The sequence below is a fragment of the Equus asinus genome, chromosome 28 (assembly GCF_041296235.1).
Source record: "Equus asinus isolate D_3611 breed Donkey chromosome 28, EquAss-T2T_v2, whole genome shotgun sequence".
Classification (NCBI taxonomy): Eukaryota; Metazoa; Chordata; class Mammalia; order Perissodactyla; family Equidae; genus Equus; species Equus asinus.
Window position 1 is genome coordinate 17,488,850 of NC_091817.1, and position 18,116 is coordinate 17,506,965.

The 18,116-nt window shown below is 48.7% G+C and overlaps 1 protein-coding gene across 4 annotated transcripts in view; it reads right to left on the bottom strand.

The window, feature by feature from the left end:
- The window catches only part of ZNF423 (zinc finger protein 423), a 319,206-nt gene that overhangs the window by 105,896 nt on the left and 195,194 nt on the right, over nt 1–18,116 (bottom strand). The window lies entirely within an intron of this gene.

An 18,116-nucleotide genomic window follows, 5' to 3' on the forward strand; every position in this document is an offset into this window, starting at 1 on the left:
CTGCTCATCAAACCACACTGAGGCAGCGTCCCACATGCTGCAGCTGGAAGGACCCACAACGAAGAATATACAACTATGTACCAGGGGCTTTGGGGAGAAAAAGGAAAAAATAAAATCTTTAAAAAAAAAAAAAAACCACGTGAAGGGGAAGCGTGGTGGGGACAGGCACAGAAGGGGCCTGGCGTGGGGGCATGTGATCAGGAGGGAATGAGACTGGACCAAGAGGAGCTGGCGGCAGAGGCAGGGAGGGATGTCACATCAAGCACACGGCTAGGATTCAGGAAACACTTGCTGTGCGGCGGAGAGGAAAAGGAGTGAAAAATACGGGAACAAGCAGGGCTGATATGCGAACTGTATTACCAACCAGTGCGCCGGGGTCCCCCTAGACTGCAGCATCCCTGGCTGGAGCCCGGCGGCCCTGATGGACCAGGAGTTATCCTCTTGCATGCTGGATCCAGGGAAGGGCCACGGGTCCAGGCACAGGGGGAGCATGTGTGGGCAGGGGGCTCAGGGCAGAAACTCTTGGCCAGCAAGTTAGGAACTATTTCAATATTTTAACTAACAGGACAGTGGTACTGGCACATTCCAGCAAGATACCGACCCTCTCTCAAGTGCCCGAACACAGGTGAGGACCATGTTCTGCCTACACTTTTATTCACTTGTTCATCTATTTTGAGGAGCAATGCTCCTGCCATCCCAGTGACAAGATTTCCAAGCCTCCGAGCAGAGAAACAGAGATTGTGCAAACTCTGCTCAGGCCAATGGAACCTGAGCAGGGCCCACACGGTGGGCTGCCGCAGGGGGTGAAGGCTGCCGACAGGTCGCCAGGAGAAAGAGCTGAGCTGCGCAGGAGCGGGAGACAGAGCCAGACAGCTGAGACCAGATTCTGATCCTGACGCTGCAGAGGGAAGCCCCAAAATGTCTTACAGCGAGATGCTAAATCCTTTTTTTTTTGGTAAAACAGATCTTAAAGGCACATGCTGAGATGGCCGAAGCTCTCCACACAAGCAACAGCTGAGGGGTCTGTGTGTGTGTGACTGTGTGTGGGTTGTTTTTTTTAAGGAAGCTTCCCCTCCTTAGAAATCCTCCATGAAAACCTTACTCGGTCAAGTGTTTCTGCCGCTCCGGCGCACAGGAAAGGGGCCATTTGTAGCACACTGCAGCCCTACCTGTGGTGAACGGGCCACAGAATTCAGAGTACGTGGACATAGGAAGAGAACCTGGGCCCTGTGTGCACTGCGGACCTCAACTTCAGCATCTTTTGGCCTCACGTTACCAGCAGAAACAATTCTTCTCTCTGGAGGCCGCCGGTGCTTCACAGCACTTGTTAGCACACGATGGGGATCCAGCCCGAACCAAGACTCTGGGTGCAGATTATCAAAACCGAAGTGGCTGCTGGAAGCCAGGGAGTGCTACAGAGTTTCTTTATTTCCACCAGCCCCTAAAACTTTAAAGGAGCAGCCCAAGGAATCCTCTTCCCAGAGTGAAAGGGTTGGGCAGGAGGGTTGTATTAGTCATTAAAAGGAAAGATAATTCTGCTTCTTAATAAGTCCATAATTAGTTCACACATTCAACTGTTAGGTCCAGAAATACGTTTGTGTTGACAATTTGCATTTGATGCTTCGAAAACAATCTGTCGTGTTTTTATTTGCCTCACCATCCCCGAAACACCACTTTCCAATATCCTTGCAAGTGCCACGATTCTACTCCTGAGACCCTGCCGTGGCAATGAGGGAGGGGACGCAGAATGCCCAGGTGGGAAAGCGGGGTTTGTGCAAGACCTGTCCTCCTTTGGAGGGACAAGATCACCAAATAGCCAGTCAACTCTTGGTCTGCCCCCTCCCGACTCCCATGACAGCTTTCAGTCCTAGGCTGCACTGACCTGAGATCACTCCACCACCCGGCATGTCCAGTACTGGGTCACTGCAGCTCATCTCAACCCTCGAGCACCAGCACCGCCCACATGAGCCCAGCTCTTGGTTCCCTCTCTCCGCGCGCCCAGCTGATAGGTCAGGTGGGACTCCACCCTGGCCTGTCTACTTCATCAGCTCCTTAAGAGGCTAAAATCAGAGTGAGAACGATTGTTGGAGGGAAGGAAACAAAAGGCAATGCTGGACACAGGAAAAGGGTGTCCTTAGCATCAATCTTTACATCGGGTACTGCCAGGATTGATTTATGACTGCCACAACAGGGAGTCAGGAGTCTCACACAGCACACTGTTCTCTCCACTTGCAAAGAGAAAGGGGGAAGGTCCTCAAAATGGTTCTGGTCCAGGTCTGAGCTATACACCCCCAGTCTGAGCTCCAATTTTCCCACAAGCTTTGGACCCAACAACCTAGTACAGAAGTTGCTGTGGAATCTAGACGTTCCTGAGACTCTCAGTTGCCTATTCAGCTTCCAGATTTCTCCCCTGGACATAATTTTCCCTATTCTTCCAGCTAAGTACAACTAAAAACCCTGGACATTATATATGAAAGAAACATAAAAAGATTCTGAATGGTGGAAAGAAGAAGGCGGAACAGCTGGGGACCTCGGGACCCAAGAAACGAAACGGTAGTGAGTATGCTGGGGTTTCCTTTGGCCTCATATATCTCAGATTGGAGCTGAAGAAGCTGGCAACCAGGAAACACCCACAGACGAGATTTGATAAGCCTGATCTCTCTAGCCAACGGGCCAGAAAGGGGTAGCCGGGAAAGACAGAAACTTTTAGACAATAATATCTCTGCTCCTGCCAAACCCCACAGAAAAAGCTGTGCCCCCTACCCATTCCATCAAAGGCTGAGCGGGGTGCCTAGACGTCCATGCTCTCCAGATAGTAACAAGGCACCCAACAGCCCCTCCTCACCCCTTGTTGAGGTGGTGTCAGAGAAAGCCTAGCAGGGAACCAAGACGGCCATACTTGCTGAGCAGTAACACAGCCCCTCCCCATGGTGTTAGCAGAGACCACCTGGGCAGCCTGATCGCCCCCGTTCCAGCTGTAGCAAGGTGCGGCTCCCCATCCTCCTAGTGTCAATGGAAACCACGTTGGGGCAGGAAGAGGACACTCCTCCCACCAGTCAGAGAGGTATCAGTGGAGACCACGTGGGGAGATGAGCCTGGAATTCCTCCTGCTTCAATCAAAACCATTTGTCCCACCAAGAACCAAGAAGACCTCAAACTGAATGGAAAAAGAATCCATACATGCCAAAACTGACATGACAGAGAGGCCTTATCTGTGACAGAGACAGAATTATCCATTAAGGAATTTAAATACTTCATAAACCTAAAATACTTCAACAAATGAAGTATTTTATCAACATAAACATACAAACATAAACTTCATGAACATAAAATACTTCCACAAATATGAAAATGTGTGAAACAAACGGAAAAATAGAGTCTCAGCAAAGAAATAATTTTGGCAAAGAAATAGAGGATATAAAGAACCACTAAATGGAAACTTCACATAGGTTAAAAAAAGTAAACAAACAAAATTTTAAAAAACTAATGATGCACTCAACAGCAGAAGGGAGAAGAACAAGGAAAGAATTGATGAACTAGAAGAAAGAACAATCAAAATTACCCAATCTGAACAAAAGAGAGCAAATAGATTTAAAAAATAAATGAAAAGAGCCTCAGGGATTGGTGAGACTTTGACATTCATGTGGTCAGAGTCTTGGAAGGAGAGGAGAAAAAAAGTAGACTAAAGAGTACTCAAAAAAACATAAAAGACAAAGCACAAGTCTTGAGAGTGGTGAGAAAACAATACTTTACCATAGCAGAAAAACAATTCAAATGACAGTGAATTTCTCACCAGAAACCATGGAGGCCAGAAGAAGGTGACACAATGTTTTTCAAATGCTGAAAGAAAAGAACAGGCAACCCAGCATCTATATCCAGTGAAAATATGCCTCAGGAATGAAAGGAAAATCAAGACATCCTCAGATGAAGGAAAACTTAAGAGAATCTGTCACCAGGAGACCTACCCAAAAAGAAGAGCTAAAGAAACTTCTCTAAACAGAAAGGAAATGATAAAAGAAGGCATCTTGGAAGGTTAGGAAGGAGGAACACAGTCAGCAAAAATATGGTACCCCTTTTGAGTTTTCTAAATTATGTTTGATGGTTGAAGCAAAAATTTAACACTGTCTGACCTGGTTCTAAATATATATATATATAAGAAATATTTAAAAACAATTAGATTATAAATGGGGGAGGATAAAGGGAGGTAAGGTTTCTACACATCACTTGAACTGGTGAAATGATGACACCAGAAAACTTTGATAAGTTAAATTTATATAATGTAATACCTAAGTAATCATTTTAAAAGCCATACAAAAAGAAATATTATAGGTAAACCAAAATGAAATTCTTTAAAAATGTCGAAGTAACCCACAGGAAGGTAGGAAGAAGAAAACTGAAATGAAAAACAGAGTGAACCAACAGAAAGCAAAATAAAAAATGGTAGACTTAAGCCCCAACATATCATTAATTACATTAAACATAAATGGTCTAAATATACAAATTAAAAGACAGAGATTGGCAGAATGAGGTAAGAGGAATGACCCACCTATAGTCTATCTACAAGAAACTCACTTAAAATATAACAGTATAGGCAGAATGAAAGTAAAAGGAGGGAACAAGATTTCTCTTGCAAACATCAATCAAAAGAAAGGAGAAGGGCTATATTAATATTAGATAAAGAAGGCCTCAGAGAATAAAAAATTCCCAGAGACAGGGAGGGACATCATAATTGAGTTGATCTACCAAGAAAACATAGCAATCTTAAATGTGTATGCACCAAAAAGAGAGATGCAAAACACGTGAAACAAAAGCTGCCAGAACTGAAAGAAGAAATAGACATATCCACAATTATAGCAAAACATTTCAACACCTATGGCTCAATGATTGATAGATCAACTAGATAGAAAATCAGTAAGGATACAGAAGAACTCAGCAACACCACCAACCAACAAGGCATAATTGACATCGATTGAACACGTTCAACCAAAACAGCAGAATACACACTTTTTAAGTACCCAGAGAACATAAACCAATATGGATCATATCACAGGGCATAAAACAAATCTCAACAAATTTAAAAGAATTGAAGTCACACCTAGTGTTTTCTCCAATCACAATGGAATCAAACTAGAAATTAATAACAGAAAGATAACAGGGAAACCTCCAAACACTTGGAAACTAAACTGCTCAATTCTAAACAGTCATGAGTCAAAGATGAAGCTCAAGGGAAATATTTATAAAACACATTCAACTAAATGAAAAGAAAACCACAGTATATCAAAATTTGTGGGACACAGCTAAGTCAATGCTAAGAGGGAAATTTACAGCACTAAATGCACACATTAGAAAAAAGTCTCAAATCAATAACTAAGCTTCCACCTCAAAGATGCAGGAAAACAAGAGCAAGATAAAACCAAAGTGAGCAGAAGGGAGGAAACAATAAAGGTCAGCGCAGAAATCACAAAATTGAAATCAGGAAATCAATATTGAAAATCAATTTTTAAAAGTTGGTTCTTTTAAAAGATCAATAAAATTGACAAATCTCTAACAAGACTCATAAAGAAAAAAAGAGAAAAGTCGCAAATTACCAATAGCAGAAATGAGCCTGAGGAGACAACTACAGACCCTACAGACATCAGAAGGATAATAGAGAAGAACACTATGAAAAGTCTACACACACAAATTGGACACATCAGATGAAACAAACAATTCCTGGAAAAACACAAACTACCACAACTCAACCAACATGAAATAGATAACTTGAATAGCCCTATAACTATCAAGGAAATTAAATTTATAATTAAAAACTCCCTAAAAGGCACTCTCCAGACCAGGTTATTTCACTGGCGAATTCTAACAAATGTTTAAAGAAGAATCAAAACCAATTCTACATCATTTCTTTCAGAAAATAGAAGAGGAGAACCCCTTCTCAATTTACTGTATGAAGCTAACATTGCCCAATACCAGAGCCAGGCAGACAGGACAAAACAAAACAAAACTACAGACCAACATCCCTCATAAATACAGACCAAAAAAATCTTTAACAAAATATTAGCAAAGAGAATTCAGCAATATATAAAAAGAATTATACACTATGGCAATGGGGAGTGTATACCAAGGATGCAAGCCTATTTCAGTATTCAAAAATCAATCATATAATCCACTACATGAACAGACTAAGGAAGAAAAATCACATGGTCTTATAAATAGATGCAGTGAAAAAACAAATATTTTCTTCACAAAATCCAACATTCATTCATGATAAAAATTCTTAGAAAAATAGAAATGGGGGAAAGTTCCTCAACTTGATAAACAGCATCTACAAAAAACCTATACCTATGATTATATATGATGGTAAATGACTAAATGCTTTCCCCTAGGTTCAGAAACAAGGCAGGATGCCCACTCTCACCACTCTTATTCACATAGTGGTGGAAGTCCTAACCAGAGCAAAAGCAAGAAAAGGAAATAAGAGGCACATAGATAGGAAAGAAAGAAATAAAACTGCTCCTATTTGCAGATGACATGATTGTCTGTGTAGAAAATCCCATGAAACCTACAAAAAAAATTCCTACAGCTCAGTGAGTTGAGCAAAGTCAAGGGGTACAAAATCAACATTCAAACAGCAACTATATTTCTATACACTAGCAATGAACATGTGAACACTGAAATTAAAAATACAATACCATTTATAATCATTCAAAAAACAGAAATATTTAGATGTAAATAAATCAAAGCTACAGAACTAGTACAAAACAATAATGAAGAAATCAAAGAAGATCTGAATAAATTGAGAGATACATCACGTTCATGGATTGGAAGACTCAACATAGTGAAGATGTCAGTTCTTCCCAAATCAGTATACAGGTTTACACAGTTCCTATTGAAATTACAGCGTGACAGGCCAGCCCTGTGGCCGAATGGTTAAGTTCGTGCACTCTGCTTTGGTGGCCCGGGGTTCATCAGTTCAGATCCTGGGCGCTGACCTCACACACCTGTTGGCCCATGCCGTGGCAGCATCCCACTTAGAAGAACCAGAACAACTTACAACTAGGATATGCAACTATGTCCTGGGACTCTGAGGAGGAAAAAAAAAGAGGAAGACTGGCAACAGATGTTAGCTCAGGGCCAATCTTCTTCACCAAAAAAAAATTACAGCAAGAATTTTTATATATATAGACAAGATTAATTTAACATTTCTATGGAAAGGCAAAGAACCTAGGATAGCTAAAACAATTTTGAAAAAGAATAATAAAAAACGAGGACTCAGTCTACCTGATTTCAATATTTATACAGTTATAGAATCAAGACTGTGTCGTATTGACAGAGGGATAGACACATGGGTCAGTTAAACCCAGAAATAGATACACACGAATATGCCCAATTGATATGTGACAAAGAGGCAAAAACAATCCAATGAAGGAATTATAGTCTTTTCAACAAATGATGCAGGAGCAATTGGACATCTATAGAAAAAAAACCTGACCCAAGTCTCACAGTTTATATAAAAAAAGTCCATTACATCAAAATGGATCATGGACTTGAATGTGAAATGTAAAATTATAAAACTTTTTTGAGAAAAAAAAGGGAAAAACCTTTGGGACCTAGGGTTAAGCTCAGAGTTCTTAAAGTGGGCACCAAAGGCATAAAAGGAAAAATTGACAAATGGAACCTCATCAAAATTAAAAACTTTTACTCTGCAAAAGACCCTGTGAAGAAGATAAAAACGGGGCCAGCCCGGTGATGCAGCAGTTAAGTTTGTGTGCTCTGCTTTGGCGGCCCAGGGTTTTCGGGTTCAGACCCCGGGTGTGGACCTACACATCGCTCATAAAGCCATGCTGTGGAGGCAACCCACAGACAAAATAGAGGAAGACTGGTACAGATGTTAGCTCAGGGCCAATCTTCTTCAAGCAAAAAGAAGCAGATTGGCAACAGATGTTAGCTCAGGGCCAATCTTTCTCACCAAAAATAAAAAAGAAGATGAAAAGACAAGCTAGAGACTGAGAAGAAATATTTGTAAACGACATATCTGACAAAGGACTAGTATCTAGAATATATAAAGAACTCCCAAAACTCAACAGCAATAAAGCAAACAATCCAATTAGAAAATAGGCAAAAGACATGAAGAAGCATTTCATCAAAGAGGATAAACAGATGGCAAATCAGCCCATGAAAAGATGTTCAGCATCATTAGCCATTAGGGAAATGCAAAATAAAACCACAGTGAGATACCACTACACACCTACCAGATTGACTAAAACAAAAAATAGTGACAAACCAAACACTGGCGAGGACGCAGAGAAACCTCATCTCTCACCCATGGCTGGTGGGATGGGAAATGGCACAGCCACTCTAGACGACAGCTTGGCAGTTTCTTAAAAAGTCAAGCCTGCAAATGCTAGAGCAACTGCACTCCTGGCGTTTATCCCCAAGATAATGAAAACCTACGTCTAGCTCCACTTATATAACATTCTTGAAACAACACAGGCATAGAAATGGGGAGCAGGCTGGTGATCTCCATGGGGGCAGGATGGAGGGGGCCACGGGGATGAGGACCCTTGTGGCGCCGGGGATGTTCTGTGGCTGGAGTGCATCAATGTCAATATCCTGGTCGTGAGCCTGCACTCTCGGTCTGCAAACTCACGGCTGGGGAAACTGGGTAAAGGGTGCGGGGGAATCGATCTGTGAATCTCCACGTGAATCTACAATTATCTCAAATAAAAAGTTTAATTCTTTTTAAGTTAAAAATCTTATAAGGATGAATAAAGGACCATGAAGAGCTTTAAAAGTGTGTGTGGTGGTGGGGGGAGGGGGGGGGGAAGCCCCACTGTTCTCCCCCAGCCAATGGGCTTGAGGCCTGGAGACCATGGGGAGGCAGACGGTTGCCAGGTAAAATACAGGATGGCCAGTTAAATTTGAATTTCCGATAAATAAATAATTTTTCAGTCTAAGTGGGGACATACTTAGACTAAAAAATTATTTGTTATTTATCGGAAATTCAAATTTAACTGGCCATCCTGGATTCTGATTTGCTAAATTTGGAAACCCTAAGAGGAAAGGACAGGACACAGGTGTCTGAGCAACCCAGGGGATGTGGACTGAAAGAGGCAGGGGGACACGGGCAGGAGTAAAACAAAGACTCAGGAGGGAAGCCAGAGAGCAGGCCAAGGGACACCAGGGGACCACAAGGACGCCCCGGCCAGGCAGTGCCCCAGAAGAGGGGAGGCAGGCAGGGGCCGGGGAGGCCGCCGCTGGGCAGTGCCCCAGGAGAGAGGAGGCAGGCAGGGGCTGGGGGGTCCGAGGCTGCTGATTTATGGAGCTCTGCTGGTGAAATGACCCTTTGCGGATAGGCCGCACAGAATCCAGAGAAAGGGCAAAAGAGTGGACACTTGAGTCTCAAGGTGCTGATCCGGGATCGAAGGAGCCTGACAGCTGTCCGAGAGGGGGCCCCTAGGCACTAGGAGCAGCACCAGATGAACCCCAGGCTGGCACCTCGGCACCGGGGCTCCTCTGCCCACGATGTGGCCCCACTCTCAGGATCTCCCTTTCCTACAGGGGAAGCGCACACAGACCAGCAGGCTCAAGTGTCCAGGTCAGTGGGCTACCATGCCACTGTCAGCACTCTGCTCTCAGCTTGAAAGTGCCCTCCCAGCCAGACCACGGCCAAACACACGTTTCCACATTGCTCCCACATGCCCCGTGGCCCTCCCTATTTTCTTCAAGGAACACATCACTATCTGAAATAGTCGGGATTTCCTATTTATTCTCTTAACACCCACCTGCTCGCCACAGCTCCAGGATCACAGGGCCACTGCCTTGCTGTGATATGCATGCTTAGTGCCTGGTGCATAGTAGGTGTTCAAGAAAGAAAAAAGGTGCTGAGTGAATGAAGGAGTAAATGAATAAGACATTCTGATTGGAGCTACTCTTTCTGGGTCTATCCTGCAGGCACAGTCCCTGGAGCTGACACAGGCAGAGCGCCAGTCTTCTCTTCCAGGAAGCCCCCAGCAGCATCCTCTGAGCTGCCATGGGCTGGCACCTTGGCTGCAGGCTGTGCATGGCCACAGAGGGGCTCAGTTTGTCCTCTCGAAACAAGGCTCCATTATCATCATCATTATCTTTAATTAGCCCTGGCCACAGGGACTAGTAATAATAATAGCAATAATATTAACCTTAACAGCTGCCACTTACTGAGAACTTACACGTTCCAGGCAGTGTAGTGGGCACTCATCCTATATTTTAACTCATTTAACCCTCCAAACAGCCCAAAAAGGTAGGGGTGGTGACCCTCTACTGTTTGTGCTGCCCCTTCCTTGTGCAGAATAGATACCCTCTTTCTTTTCAAGAATACCCGCCCCCCTCCCACTGTTGGGGTAGGGGGGCGGACACTGGCTCACCCAGCATCCAGGGAGGGCGGGTGGTGCCAGCTTGAGCAGTCAACATGCTCCACCTCCCTGGCTACAATGATTGGTGCAGGGGTGGCTTCAAGAGCCTCCTGAGGCACTAAGCCTTGGTCCTGAGACCTTCTCTGCTGATGAGGAAAAACACGCCCCTCTCTGCTGGGACTGCAGAGCCAGGATCTGCTGGCTGTCATCTTGTGCCAGGGAAGGCCACCTGGGAAGGAAGGCAACCAAGAGGGAGCAGAGCTGAGAGATAGGAGAGAGGTTGGTGACGACTTTGTTGGAACCCCTGGATCCAGCCATGCCTGAAGCTTGTCATCCAATGTATCCCCAGACTTTTCAGTTACAGGAGCCAGTAATTCTCCTTTTTATGCTTTAGTCAGTGTGAGCTGGCTCTCTGACTTGCCACTGAAAGAGTCCTGTCTAAACTGCTATGTTATTACCAAGATGGGGTTTTTATAGAGGAGGTTCTGAAGCAAACAAAGGTGAAATAACTTCGCCATGATGAGACACAGCATGAGCTGGGAGTGCTCCTACCCACTGTGATTCACTCAGAGCTCCTCATTGCACGTGCAGGTGTGCATGCACACATGTGCACACTCTGTTTCTCATTCATACTCACACTTACAGCAGATTGAGCAAACTGCTGGTGCCTAATAAAGATCTATTGGATAAACTAAAATCGGCAACTCCCTAAAGGTGCCTCTGTTTAGAAAACGCTCCCATCAGTGACCCGGATTCTCACTTGAGCTCAAGCTCAGGACTCGCTGCGTCGTTGGGGAATCACTTCTTCCTCCCACCTTGGTTTCCCCAGGCAGATGAGCTGGAGCCCGCAGGAGGCAGGCACCTGCAAGGCTGGCCAGCCAGAGAGAACACCCGAGTCTCCGGAGAGGGCTCTGAGGTTGAAAAGGACTGGCCCAGGGCCCACAGGAAGGGCAGCCTGGCCAGGCATCCAGAGCCCACAGCGAGCTCAGGCAGACAAGGCCAACCCCGGGCCACCACTGGCCGTGGGACCCTTGGTTTTTTTTTTTAAATAATTCCTTTTTTTAAAAAAAAAAGATTGGCACCTGAGCTAACATCTGTTGCCAATCCTTTTTTTTTTCCTTCTTTGTCTTCTCCCCAAAGCCCCCCAGTACAAAGCTGTGCATTCCAGGTATAGGTCCTTCTGGCTCTGCTATGTGGGACGCCACCTCAACATGGCCTAATGAGTGGTGCTGGGTCTGCGCCCGGGATCCGAACTGGCGAAACCCTGGGCTGCCAAAGCGGAGCACGTGAACTTAACTGCTTGGCCACAGGGCCGGCCCCAGGCCCCTTGTTTTCTGCCGTTCCTCCAGTAAGGCTGGGCCAGACGCAGATGCAGGACACTGCTCCTGTAGCAGCTGCTCCCAAGCAGCCAAACAACCACAAAGGGCATCCAGCAAAGTCAGCTCAACAACACAGGCCGCCAAGCCCACGGCAATGCAGAGCAAGAGAAGGCCGTGCTTGCAGGCCAGCCCACGCAAGCTGGCGCAGCGGCCCAGGCCCCGCCCCTCCAGGAGCGGCTCCACTGCCCTCTCCTCTCCACCCTCCCGTCTCCTCTCCATCCTCCCATCTCCTCCGCCTGCTGGTGCTCTCCTCTTGCCTACATTGGACAAGTCCCTCAATTCCCTGTGAACAGAAGGGGGGACATCGCCATCAGCCCTCAGGAGCTGTTGTGGGGTAAGTGTGACAGCAGGTGCAGACACTGACAGCAGGGCCTGGTGCTTAGTCAGCCTCACTAAATGTTACTGATAGTTATCAGCATCATCACCTTCTTTGCCAGCCCCCAACAGCTCTTCTTCCGGCACGATATCATCTTCTACCTGTCATCTAAAACCTGGTCACCTTGGAGTCATTCCTGACTTCTCCCCTTCCTATCTCCACCCAACTGCCAAATCCTGCTGGTTTTGCCCCTTAAATGTTTCTCCAGCCCGCACCCTCCTAATCAACATCCTCATCTTCTCTCACCTACTCTGCCACAATCTTTTCTGGGATCCACCCACCTCCTGCCTCACGATTCACTCTGTAGTGGTACTGGATTGTCTAGAGCCTCCCCACATACTCTTCTCTTCTCTGCGAATCGGCTCATGCTATTTTCTCTACCTGGAATACCCCTCCCACCTTACTTCCCATCTTCTAAGACCCTGATTAGGTGTCACCTCCTCCAGTAAGCTTTCCTGGAATGCCCAGATTGGGCAACATGCCTGTTCTTTGAGCTTCCACATCTTAACTAGCCACATGGTATTAATTTACCCTTTTAGGTCACCAACCTCCCAACTGGGCTAGAGGTTCCTCACCAGCCCCACCGAGGGTCTCAATCATGTTTCCTGAACTGAGGTTACGGTTAGAGGAAACCTCATCGACAGAGGCCTTTCCCCCTCTTAAAAGGAAAAAAAAAAAGGGGCTGGCCCCGTGGCCGAGTGGTTAAGTTCGCGCGCTCCGCTGCAGGCGGCCCGGTGTTTCGTCGGTTCGAATCCTGGGCGCGGACATGGCACTGCTCGTCAGACCACGCTGAGGCAGCGTCCCACATGCCACAACTAGAGGAACCCACAACGAAGAATACACAACTATGTACTGGGGGGCTTTGGGGAGAAAAAGGAAAAAAATAAAAAATAAAAAAAATAAAAAAAAAAAAAGGAAAAAAAAAAGGAAGAATGAAAATGAAACCATTTCCACTATTTTACACTACAGAACTGAAGGATTCTCCTTAGAACAGAATGCTCGATCAATGGCTTCCTTACACCAACCAGTGGACTCAAGTTCGGGGAGGCTGAGGCCTCTGGCCTTGCGAGGGCTAAGGCGAGACATGACTACACCCTTCTTGGGGTTTCGCAAAAATAAATAAGTAAATAAAAAAGAATTGGATTCTGTGCTGTCTGTACAAGCCTGTTGTTCTCACAGAACGTTCCAGAAGGTGACACGTGGCCTGTGCAGGGAGGGAGGCGTGTTTGTCACATACGGAGGTTAGACACATGTTTGGTCTGGTGTCACCTGAATCAAAAGTGACACAAAAGAGTCTCACAGCCCCGTCCAGCAACGTGCTTGCAGCAGAAAGGAAACACAAACCCTTTTTCTGTTTTTCCTTTTCCTTTCCCCATTATGTTTCAGATCTATTTGAGGGACTTTGTCTTTCTCCAATACGAGAGTGAGACACCAATTTCCACGCCAGACTTTCGTTCCCTCTGAAACACTTCAGGCCAGGCCTTCAGCGAGGGTCTGGCTGTGCAAAGGGCCGCAGAGGAGGGGCCCCCGGTCTGCAAAGTCGCTTTCAGTCTGTCTCCAGGATGAGCTTCTTAGAGACTGAGAAGGCAGAAGACCTCTCTGTCTCACACGCACCCCTTTCCCCTCGGGGTGGACCAGGGCCCACCCTGTCACAGCGAGCGGGAGGACACACAAGGGCCACCCGCCCAGCACGGGGGGCCTTTTAAAGGCCTGAGCTGGAGGGGAGAGGCTGATCTTCCAGACGCCCCCATCGCTTCAGCCCGACAGCAGCGCCCGGCCCTTAAGAGGCACCCAAGGAAAGGGGCCGATGGGACCAAGAACTCCCATGTGCTAATGACGAATGTCCACCCGGACCAGAGGGTCCACAGCACTTTCCAAGGTCACGGACGGCAAACGTTCCTGACAAGATTCCCGGAGGACTGTCCCTTCCCAGCCCTGACCCTCGTCAGGGCTCCCCCGGGGCCCATGAAGGCTGAGTCATGCCTTTGGGGCCAACCTGGGTCATAGAAAGTTCATTATTTCAAGGACAAGTTCTCAGACCCCTCATCCAGCCATCCACCCACATGACCGAAGAGGAGAAATGTCCAAAGTAACTGAGGAGAGGGTGGGCCTCCCAGTGAGTCAGCTTCCTGGGGGGCTGAGGCCCCAAGTGCAAGCCTTGTATGCACACATTCCACACCCCGGGAAGAGCCATGGGCGGGGCTCTGCTTCTGGGCCAGACCCCCCACGAGCCTGCCTTCAGCCCTTGCTCAGCAGGCCCCAGGGAGCCCAAGGCAGGGGCCTCCCGAAGAGCATGCAGCTGAGGCGGCCAGGCTCCCAGAGTCTGGGGCTGGATGGGGGCAGCAGGAGGCGGGCAGGTGGCAGGGCGGAGCCAGGTCAGCCCAAAGGAGGCTGCAGATCTGAGCGGGGACTGCTTCAAGTTTTTGATGTGACTGCTGGGGGCGGGGGGTGGGGGGGGGGGTCTAAAACCATTTCCAAAGTTCAGGGATGCCCAGAGAAGGGGGCCCTATTCTCTGTGGGGAGGGGGGATTGCAAAGGAGACCCCCCTGCTGAAAGGGCTTCTCAAGCCCTTTGCCTTTCTCTGGGCTCCGAATGAATCGCTCCCTCGGCGCCAGCGGCCGGGAGGGGGTGCTGGGAACGTTTCCAAGGAGACGTGTCCCTGAGTCGTCATAACTCCCGGGGTCTGGAGGCTGCACAGCCACGGAGAGGCCCACTATAAAAAGGCCAGTTTAGTGTCCCCCGGGGAGGCCTCCAGCAGTCTGGGTCCCGGGGAGGCCCGTCTCAGACCCCAGGGCCCCGAGTTTATGAGAAGGCCGCCAAGCTGACAGGGCCACTTCTGCCCACTGAGTCCCCTTGGTGCCACTAAGGGGCTTTTACCCCGCCAGCTCCAGGCGCCACCCTGGGCTCGGGCCATTTAGCAGGGAAGCTGTCCTTGGGGACACTGGGCTGCAAAGCCAGCCCCCAGCCAGGACTCCTGTGCCTGCCTCTCTCCATCCACACTTCCCATCGTTGTCCCCCACACCCTCCCCAAGCCACCAGGGCCAGCGAGGCACACGGCACAAGCCAAATCTAAGTTCTATCCCCTCTCCTCTCTCTTCTCCCCCCCGCCTCAGTCCCTCACCTCTGGATCAGACCAGGGGTGTCTCTGTTCTCTTCCCATCTTCTTCCCCCTCAGCACTGTGGCCAGATTACTCTCGCTAAAGTGCTCGGCTATGTCCAGGCCATACTCTGCTCCAAAACCTTCAATGGCTCCCTAGTGTGTAAGCCCAGGGTTGTACACTCAGGTGCCCACAGGAACCAGGCTGGGGACACAAATGAATAAAGCATCCCCCTAAAACACAATAGGGACTGATGGGGACTGTGGTGCCTGGGAACACACAGTCCGAGCTGCAGCCCAGCTCGCATCAGCTGTGCATGTGAGAACGCAGGGCCCTGGCTGCCACCTCTTCTGGACTTTTAAGAGAAGACAAATAAAACATCGGCCAAAGGGACCCCAGATTTGGACCCTGGCCTATAGGGTCAACTCCAAACCCAGACCCCTTAACCTGGCATTCAAGGCCTTCTGTGGCCCGGTGCCAAATCACCTTCCCACCCTCAGTGCCCACGATGCTGCCCCATGAGATGCCTCCATCCTGGCCGGGTCAGGCTCCTCAGCTCCTAACCGCATCTCCTCTTCCCCTGCCCCTGAGCCTTGCTCAGCCCACGTCTTCCCACACACAGTGCTCCCCTCCTCCTCAGCCTAACAACAACCCATCCTTCAAGGAAGCCCGCCTCCTTATGCTGAGCCCTCCAAGGGCCTTGTTCTCTGGAGACTGTCCTTGCTTGCCAAGACTGCTCCCTCTGCCAGGGATGTCCCTGTCACAGAGAAAACTCCTATTCATCCTTCAACGCCCAGCCCTTTCTGATGGACCTGTTTGGATCCAACGGTCCCTGTTCCAGGAGCACCCACCACACTGTGCTGAGCCCACCTGGATGCCCGTCAGCCTTCCCCCAGGCGGGGGACCCCTGAGGGCAGCGCCGGGTCATCCCACCACAGGCCCTGGCGGAGAAGCCACATGCTGCGCAGAGAGCCTGGTTTTATTCAGACCCCAGCTCCGCTACTTCCTGGCTGGCAGCTTGGGCAAGTCGTTAAACCTCCTCTGTGAGACGGAGAACTAGCACCTACAATCAGTACCTGGCATGTGGCGGGGCTCAGTACCTGGCAGCTGTTCGCATCCTTACCCAACACGACCTCCCTTTGCTGCAGGGGGTGTGTCCTACCACGTCCTCTATGGGGTGCCGTGAGGTCTCTAAGGGTGGGGACAGCGAACCCTCTCACACCCGCAGAAACCTCCCCAGCTCTCTAATGCAGCAGGTGCTCAGTCAACGTTCTTTGATAGATCGGGTGGATGAGGCCAGGGAAGGGCGAGCACGTGGGCAGAGCAGGTTAGAGCGAGAGGAGATGCCAGCCTGCCCCAACAAGTGTGGCTCGCGAAGGGGTCCTCAGGCCACGCCTCACAGCCACGCGCCAGGGCCTGCATGGTGAGACTTCCTGCAATTGCATAAATGTCTCGTCTGGACTCTGAGACTGAGACCAACAGCTCCTTGCTGCCTGCTCCCCAGGCCCCCAGCTCCTACACGTCCTGAAAACCAGGCCAGGTCAGGACACTGCCGAGCAAGTGTGCATGAGGGGCCCTGTCTAGCTACCAGACAGGACACCTTCCTGAGAAAGGCCGGCCAGCCGCTCACACAAAGGCCTAGGGGCCATCAAACCCTCCTTTCCAATTTCCCATAACTCTGGTTAAGAGCAACGCCTCGCCCTCCACCTGAGGACACACAGCTCCCAGGCTTTGCACGACAGGAAAGGTGGACGAGAGAAGTGGGGGAACGCCCCTGAAATCACTGTGGTCCCATTAGCTGGGCTCCCGCCCTTCGTGCTGACCAACAGGAGGGCACCAACACCTGCAACGAAGCAGACAGCTTTAGATATCTTCATCCTCACCCCCAACACTCCGTGGAGGCGCTCTCCACAGCCGGTGACTGACGCGGCGGCTTCCCTCTCCCCTTCAGCAGGGGGCTTTCAAACAGAAGAAATTAAAAGGCCACCAATCTCCTCATCCGGCTGAACCCCCAGGGCCCAACCTGCCCCTCGCAGGCTCCTCTGGCTCTTCGTGTCCCCTCAGCACTGGGTGAGCCCCACCACGCACACAGTTGGATTCAGCGCCTTCAGGAGACCAGCTCCCAGCCCGCTGCTGAGCACCCAAGCCCCCTGAGCACAGCGAGGCTGCAGCTGGTGGGACCAGGGACTGTGCTGGCCCTGAGCACAGCTTCACTGAGGAAAGGCCTTTGCGACCACTCTTATTACGCAAAGCATGGATGATGCACAGATGTGGAGCAACTCTCGTCCACCGCCAGGGGAGCATAATTTCATACAACCAGTTAGGAAATTTGTCAGTATCGACTGAAGGTGAACATACCCATATCCTATGACCCGCCAATTCCAGGGCTAGAGATATTCCCTTTAAAATTACGTGCATATGTTCACGAAACCTACAAGAATGTTCATAGCAGCACACTGTTTGAAACAACTCCAAAATGGAAACCACCCAAGTGCCTATCAAGAGTAGAATAGATAAATGGTGATGTGTTCGCACGATGGAATATTATACACCAGTGAGAAGGGGTGATGTCCAACTACAGGCAATAATACAAATAAGCAAAAGGCACCAGACACAAATGAGCTCATTTATATAAAGTCCAAAACAGCGGAAAGCACCTATGCTGGCAGATATCAGGGTGGTGAGGACCTTTTGTTGGTGGGGGGAGGGGCTGGGGGGGGCCAAGAGCAGGGCTCCTGGGACACGGGAATGGTCTGCTTCCTCATCTGAGTGTTGCTTACCCAGGTGTACTCAGTTCATGAGAATTCACTGAGCTACACAGTAAATGGATTTTTTAATGTGTGTAATCAAGGTTTTTGTAAAACAGTACTCTGTTGGC